The sequence below is a fragment of the Orycteropus afer genome, unplaced genomic scaffold (assembly GCF_000298275.1).
Source record: "Orycteropus afer afer isolate SDZICR_OR568_19922 unplaced genomic scaffold, OryAfe1.0 scaffold00007, whole genome shotgun sequence".
Classification (NCBI taxonomy): Eukaryota; Metazoa; Chordata; class Mammalia; order Tubulidentata; family Orycteropodidae; genus Orycteropus; species Orycteropus afer.
This window is the reverse complement of record NW_006921594.1, coordinates 2,737,650-2,746,159: the sequence shown is the minus strand read 5'-3', so window position 1 is coordinate 2,746,159 and position 8,510 is coordinate 2,737,650. Positions and strand designations below refer to the sequence as shown.

The 8,510-nt window shown below is 38.5% G+C and overlaps 1 pseudogene; it reads left to right on the top strand.

Moving 5' to 3' along the window:
- The first annotated feature begins 1,408 nt into the window (after positions 1-1,408).
- LOC103200497 overlaps positions 1,409-8,510 on the top strand; it is a 31,304-nt pseudogene continuing 24,202 nt past the window's right edge.

Sequence of the window (8,510 nt, the reverse complement as noted above, 5' to 3'; positions counted from 1 at the left end):
TGTTGCAAATACCTTTTTTCAACAACACAAACAGTGGCTATACATGGGGACTTTGCCAGATGGAGTATGCAGAAATCAGATGGACTACATCTGTGGCAAGAGGCCATGGAGAAGCTCAATATCTTCAGCCAAAACAAGACCAGGAGCTGATTGTGGAACAGACCATCAACTGCTTATATGCAAGTTCAAGTTGATGTTGAAGATAATTAAAACAAGTCCACAAGAGTCAAAATATGACTTTGATAATATCCCTTCTAAATTTAGAGACCATCTAAAGAATGGATTTGATGCATTGAACAACAATGAATGAAAACCAGAGGAATTGTGGGATGACATCAAGAACATCATCCATGAAGAAAGCAAAAGGTCATTAAAAAGACAGGAAAGAAAGACCAAAATGGATCAGAAGAGACTCTGAAACTTGCCCTTGAATGGAAAGTAGCTAAGGCAAATGGAAGAAATGACCAAAAAAAAAAAAACAAAAAAAAAAACAGCTGAACAGAAGATTTCAAAAGAGTGGCTGGAGAAGACAAAGTCAACTATTGTAATTAAATGTGCAAAGAGTTGGAGTTAGAAAACTAAAGGGGAAAAACACACTCCTCATTTCTCAAGCTGAAAGAACTGAAGAAAAGTTTAAGCCTCAAGTTGCAATATTGAAAGATTATATGGACAAAGTTTTGAATGATGCAAGAAACATCAATTTCTTCATCTTTGGCTTTGGTGTTCAAACTTAGTGTTATGTACTCATACACTAAATTACACACTATTTGCCTAACAGGAAATTTTATAAAGCTTCCCTGTGTTTATATGTTGAGGACAAACAGGGCAGTTGGTCAACTAGTTATGCAGACAACATTGGGAGCTCACGTGCCAGGGCTGGAGAGATGAAGAGGGAATAGCAATTATGGTCAGTAATGCTGGTGCAGTCCACCAACCAGACCTCATAGACTCATTTTGATATAGAAGACTTTAAGGAGAGGCTTCATCAAGCAATAGATAATTTATTTGTTTTAGAATATGGACATCTGTACCTGCTCTGTGAGGGAAACTCCCGATGTGGCAATAGAAAGGCACCAGGCTCAACAAGCCCAACATGTCCAGACAGCGATGCCTCTGGAAGCAATAAAAAATAGAATCCCTTCTTGGTTCATTTCATCTTTCCTTTGTGTTAAGTCTATTTGATTTTGCTATCAGCGGGGCTTATAATGCTCCTAGTGCAATGAAAAATAATTCCGTGAATCTGTGCTCAATATCTAGAGTTTTTAAACCAACAAGGGTAAAGGATATGTCCCTCTTTCCTTTTTTAATTGCATGAAAGATATGCATAGACTGTTGAGAATGACTGTAAGAAGTGATGTGTGTGCAAAGAAAAATCCCTGTCAAGTGCTCTGTACTTGGCTATTTGCCCATGGCGACGGACAGTCTGGAGATAAAGGGGAGAAAAGAAACCCTAAAGCCCATCAATCCCAGAAATCTCTTGGTAAGCAGTAACCAAAGGCAAAATAACCTGCAGCTGACTGATAACCAGTGAGGCTACCTTGAAAATTAGGGTCCAATTCGCTTTTAAACTTCTCCAGTTTAAAAAAACCAAACTTTTTTTTTTTCTCCACATAGCTTCCAATTGCAGAGCCTGTTGAAAACTCATTATCTTCAAATAGGATTACATCCCGTTAATATGAGAACATGCATATTACAATATCTGGTAAAAATCAAAAGTTCCAATTTGCTCACTACATGTAAATCCAATTCAAAATCATTCCATAACATGTATCTGCTGGATGTTACACTATTTGTGTGTCACTCTGGAATGGATTAATTCCATGACAGGCTAGGCTCAGTTTTTCTGCATTTGGTGTTTTTAAACAGTTTATATTTGTTATCATATCAAAGACAGGCTTGCAGTTTTCAAAAGGAAGAAGAGAACACAGCGCCCAAGGCTCCTCTAGCATTACATTTCTTATTCCATTTTATCTTTCTTGGTTTTGACTAATGTCAGTAACAGCTACTGGTAATAAACTGCTTGTTACAGCCTGCTGTTGCCTTGAAGCTTGGCTTTGATACATTGTCAGCCAATCGGAAGCATTTCCTGATTACATTTCCAAATTGCTTGTTTATTGATTGAGAGTTAATAAAGCAAAAGACAACTTTACGGCTTAAATTAAATGAAAGTTTCCTTTGATGTTCAAATTATCCAATCAACCAACATACAGTGAAATACAAGCATTTGAAAATTTTATCAGAAAAGAAAAAATAGTACAAGATAAATGGATCTTAGTATAGACACGGTGGCTAAGTGCTAATGAAAAATATGTGCAATTTAGCATACTGTAATTTCATTTATTTCTCAGGCAAAGAAAATGTTGTTATTCAATCCACCAAACCAAAAAAAACCAAATACATTGCCATCAAGTTGATCAAGACTCATAGCACCCTTATAGAACAGAGTAGAACTGTCCCTTAGGGTTTTCAAAGCTATAAATCTTTATGAAAGCAGACTGCCACACCTTTCTTTTGCAGAGTGTGGCTAGTGGGTTCAAATCACTGATCTTTGGGTTAGCAACTGAATACTTTAACCACTGCCCCACCGGAAGTGCTTATTCAGTCCACACCACTCCCCGTACCTGAACAAGAAAAAATACTTCAGGATACCTGTTATTTGGTTGCAAATAATTTCTTAAAACTGGAACTAGTTAATAAACTAAAATGAGGACTATATCACCACAGATGTTGCAATTTCTAATATCTGAAAATAATAACGCAACCTAGATGCTATTTTGGGAATGTCACAGTATAACTGTTTGGATGACATACGCGGTCAGTTCAACCATGTAACATCAGTTGGGCTCTCTGAAATTTTAGAAGCTGTTGACATCCCTTCCCAATGAGACCATACTACATGAAAATAAAGAGCAATCAGTTATTTGTGCCAATGACTAACATAGATTTGCGGATGCCAGGATTCAGAGAAGACCAGCTTTATCATATAATCTGTGATTTGGTCAGCGGGGAGAGATAGGGTCACTTGAGAAAATGGACAATGTCATAAGGAGACAGTTTTTATTTCTTATGATTATGTTATAATGTTAAGTGAAAGAGAAAAAGTTTAGTAAAAAAAATGTCAAAAAATATATTAACAGATTATTTTGGGGAGATACTAAAGGTAGTTTTCTGTTTACACATTTTCTTAATTTTTGAATATGTACCTGCATTACACATAAAATGGAAAAAAAAGCCATTAAATTTAACAAAAAAATGACATTTTCTTAGGGTTTGGTTTTGTTGAGAGTGAAATTGCAGAATGTTTATTCTGGGGTTAGGTATTTTGAGAAGCCTTGAGTATGGACCTTTGTTGTTGTTAGCTGCCCTTGACTCATGGGGACCCCATACACAATGGAATCAGACCGTTGTGATCTAGAGGGTGGTCAGTGATGGATTTCAAGAAGTAGATCACCAGGCCCTTCTGCCTTGTCTGTCTGGGTCTGGAAGCTCCACTGAAATCTATTGATCATCTCATGGGAGCATGCAAGCCTCTTCTGAGACACATCGGACAGGAACCGAACTCTAGTCTCCCGCAGAAGGCAAGAATTGAACCCCGGAACAGAAATCCAGAAATCTAAAATTACCTGCCAAACTCTGGAACTTTTTGCCTATATGGATTTTGTTGTTGTTTTTGTTTTTTTCCATTTGCATCCAAAGCTTTCAAAGACAATTAAATAAGGAAAGTGAAATGCTAATTTTGACGACAAAGAGAATGTGACCAGGTCTCAACCTGGATTGGCCTCCTGCATCAATGCCACTAGCAGCCAGATTGATTTTTGGAAAATGCAAATCCGATTATGTCTCCCCTACTTTAAAGGCCCTCTGAAGAGCCTGCTTCCTGACCACTTCTCCAGCTGCCCCATGCCTTCTCCAGCCAAAGGGCTTCTTTGTGTCCTCTAATTGTATGAAGTCACTCTTGCCGAGTTCATGCCTTAAGCACTATGCTCAAAAGTCTCTTCCCCAGGGAAGCCCTCACTCAGTCCATATCAAATTCCTTTGTCATTTGCAGTCAACAGGCTCTTTTCTATTCTGGCATTGATCTCACTGTGTAACTCTTTCTGCCTACTATAGTGCTGGCTCAAAGTGAGGGCTTAATAAATATGTGTTAAAGGAGTAAAATGAAGAAGGAGATGAATGAGTGTCCTAGCAATTAAAGTCATACTGTCTTCCCCTTGGAGTGTTTCTGAAATGTCTAAGCTAATTCACAAGGGGCGAGGGACATTGGTGGTTCAGCGGTAGGATTCCCACCATCCATGTGAGAGACCTGGATTCCATTTCCAACCAATGCACGTCGTGTGCACCAGTAGCCGTCTGTCACTGGAAGCTGTGTGCTGCCATCATGCTGAGCAGGTTTCAGTGGAGCTTCCAGACTAAGATGGGCTAAGAAAAAAGGCCTGGTGACTTACATCTGAAAATCAGTCCAAGAAAACTCTATGGATCAGAACCATCAGCAAACAAACGCGGGGATGGTATAGGGCCAGGCACTGGTACATTCTGTTGTGCACGGAGTCCCTGTGAACTAGGGGCCAATGCACTGACTACTAAAAACAGCGGTAATTCACAAAAACACTTTCATTCTTTCTTCCTTTCTTTGATTCATTATTTTCTTGAGCATTTATTATGTGTAAGACATCTTTAATCATTGTAGAAGATGAAAAGGTAAATTTTACAATGACTTTGTTCTCAGGGTTCACAATATTAATCAGCATTCCCCACTGTCAAGATTAGTTGTTCTTTGATCAAAACATTAATGGGCACTTGAAAGTGAAACTGAGTTTACGTTTCAATAATTTATATTACCATGAGCCCAATTTTAAGCCAGATTCAGGTATTATTCTTTTTTCTCTCTTCCACTTACTTTCTACCTTGTAATCCTCAGAAAACCATTAGCAAACCTGCCAACTTACCTACGAAACATATTTGAATTCATCTAATTGTCTGTTCCCACAGCAATGACCTTATGTGAGCAACTGCCATATAGTGCATCCTTATTGGTCTCTGCTTCCTCACTGTGCTCCTGTTTTTGCCTGTTTATTGTTATTCAAATTTTGTTATTGTTGTGTGCTGTTGAGACAATTCCCACTCATCCATGACACTATGGAACAGAACAGAACTTCCCCATAAGGTTTTCTTAGCTGAAATCTTTACAGAAGCAGATTGCCAGGTCTTTTCTCTATGGAGCCATTGGTGGGTTTGAATGGCTGACTTGTCAGTTACCAGCCCAGTGCTTAACCATTGTGCCACCAGGACTCCTTGTCCAGATAGCTTCCTCTTATATTTGAAATCAAACACAAACTCTTTTAATGACATCTTTGTCCAAGTCTTGAACTGGAACTTCTTGTCCAGTAACTGTTTCTCTAGTTGACTTACTTGGAGCACATGTGTTGTTATTTTCAGTCAACTGAGTACTAAGTATTAATTAATTAATTCTCTGTTTTATTTTTTGGATAAAAAAGAAACTCTCCACTGTGGCCATATGGCTACCAAAGTTATAATTGTTAATAATTTTAGAGTGGTAGAGCTGCAATTAAAGTCAACACTTAAGAATTTGTACATTAAATTGTGTATTTTGTGCTGTGGCAGGGATTTGCAAAAATTCTGGTACTTGACACTTAACATCGGTGGCACAGTGGTTAAGCACTTGGCTGTTAACTGAAAGGCCATTGGTTCAAACCCATCCAATGTCTCCTGAGGAAAAAAGACCTGTGATCTACTCCTGTAAAGATTACAGCCTAGGAAACCCTACGGAACAGTTCTACTCTTCTGTCACATGAAGTCACTATGAGTCAGAATCCATTGACAGCACACAACAACAAACCATCATTCTTAGATGAATCTGGGTATAAGTCCAGTCACTTCCACTTATTAATCTTGCATAAAGAAGTACAGTAATAACAATTTACTTAGAAATACTTTGAAAAACAATATTTTTTTTTATAAAATAAAAACACATCTGAAGATTCTGCTACTACTTTCAAAAAGCAAAATTTCATAGGAAATGTGAGTTAATGTGTTATAACTTATATTTTTACATCCATTTCTTCTGATGACCTTGAAACCCTTTACAAGCTTTTCCAAATAAAAGCATGTTTCTAGTAATTAGATAGTATATATTTAATGATATAACTCTCCTCTTCTCTGTTTCTACAATGAATTGTAGAACTGGGCTTAATATTTAGGTAGGGCTCCCAGTGCTGGCACAACTGGATTTTCACATGCAAAGAATGAAGGTGGACTCCTACCTCACACCATATACAAACATTAGTTTAAAATGGATCAGTGACCTAAATGTAAGAGAAGGGAGTTGCTATATAAAACATAAATCATGTTAGCCTATGCTGTCAATTACCTGCTTTTGCTTTTGCTTTTGCTTTATGAGCTCAGAGCAAATCATCTCCGGTCATCTTGTTTTACTCAAAAAGTCTCCTAGGATTGCTATTAAAACTGTTTCTAACCATTTATCCATGTTAATCTGGATTTTTCACAATATCAACAGTCATTACAAAATAATCAATTTATTGTTGACAGTAATATAAGACTGTAGCAAATCAAAAAAACCAAACTCACTGCTTTTGGTTTGGTTTCGATTTGACTCCTAATGACCCCTCCTTGGGTTTCCCAGGCAATATCTCTACGCAAGTAGATTGCTCAATCTTTCTTCCTAGGAGTGGCTGGTGGGTTTGAACCATCACCTGGCTGGTTAGCAGTCAAATGCCTTAGGCCCTATGCCACCAGAGCTCCAGCAGTCCCAAGCAAATTTGAAATAATGTCTAATTTGAAATTATCATTATGTAACAGAAAAGCTGTAGTATCCTCATTGACTGACTTATTACCTGTCTGGTCCCCATTTACCTTTCTAGGCAGTCTCCTCTGGTTCTTTCTCTTCCATGAGTTTCTGTTTCACTGTTAGGAATACTTTTTTGCCACAGATTTTGTTTTTGCATATGCTATTCTCTCCAGCAAGCATTCCTTCTTAGCTGAATTCAACTTGTTGTTGGTGTCCTAGTTAAAAAAGTGTTCCCTCCCCTGACCTCCCAGATTAGGTAGTACCCTGGGTTTCACACAGCCCTCTGTACACTCATTATTTTATAATGATTTGATCTATAGCTGTCTTTCCTTTAGGCTGAAAATCGTATGATGAGAACAACACTGGGTGCTTTATTCACTGCTAAGTCCTCAGCCCAGAGCACAATTGGAATCCATGGGAGGTAATCAATTATTTTTGAAGGAATAAATGTTACATGAAAAACTTTGAACTTAGATGTAATATTGATAAAGAACAAAAAAGAATGCTATAAATTTTCCAATGATTAAAGAACTTTTTTTTTTTTTAATTGAAGGATGGCATGCAAAAAGTAAAGCGCAGGCAAACTAAAATGTCTAACTCAACGCATTTTTCCATATATGTACATTTGATTATCCAATGAAATTATGATGTTGGTGAAGAATATTTAATATACTATGGACTTCCAGAAGAATGAAAAAAATCTGTCTTGGAAGAAGTATGGACAGAATGCTCCTTAGAAGTGAGGACAGTGAGACTTTGTCTCATTTACTTTGGACATGTTGTCAGGAGGGACCAGTCCCTCGATAAGGACATCATGTTTGCTAAAGTGAAAAAGAGTAAGACCCTCAGGGAGATGAATTGACACAGTGGCTGCAATGATGTCATCAAAGAAAGAAATGATTGTGAAGATGGTGCAGGACCGGACAGTGTTTCTGTTCTGTTGTACATATGGTCACTGTGAGTTGGAACTGACTCAACTAGATGGCACTTACAAACAACAAATGAATTTGATCATTTTCCAGAGGAAATGTAGAGCACCTTTCGTACTGTATACCTTTCTCTCATCATCATTTCCAGTCTTACACTCTTCCTTCCTTTCCACCTTTAGAGGTAATCACTGTTCTGAGTTCTATCACTATCATTTGGAGTCCATGGGTGGTGCAAATGATTAAGTGCTCAGTGACTAGTCAAAGATTTGATGGTTCAAACTCACTCTGAGTCTCCTTGGGAAACATGGACAATCTGCTTCTGTTAAGATCACACTCTTGAAAACCACACGAAGCACCGTTCTAGTGTTCACACACGGGATTGCCATGAGTCAGAATGGGTTGTCACCCACTGACAACATCACCATCTTTTAGTCATTGTCTGCTTTTAAATTTCATATAGAGATTAGCAGTCAGCCCCAGGGTTACAGGTGAGGAGAGGCAACTCAGGCCCGCCCAGAGTAGCAGGCCGGAAGAGCAGGAGAAAGGGAATTAAAAGCCAGGAACCTGGACAGAGGAGCAGTCAGCCCCAGGGACAACTCAGGGATGCACAAAACAGCAGGGCAGAAAAGCAGGAGAAAGGGGATTAAAAGCCAGGAAGCCAGACAGAGGTACAGTCAGCCACAGGGACCCAGGTGGGGGTGATACGAGAGGTCTCCAACAGCAGGACAAACTTGTCTGTCGGTTTGTCCTACTGT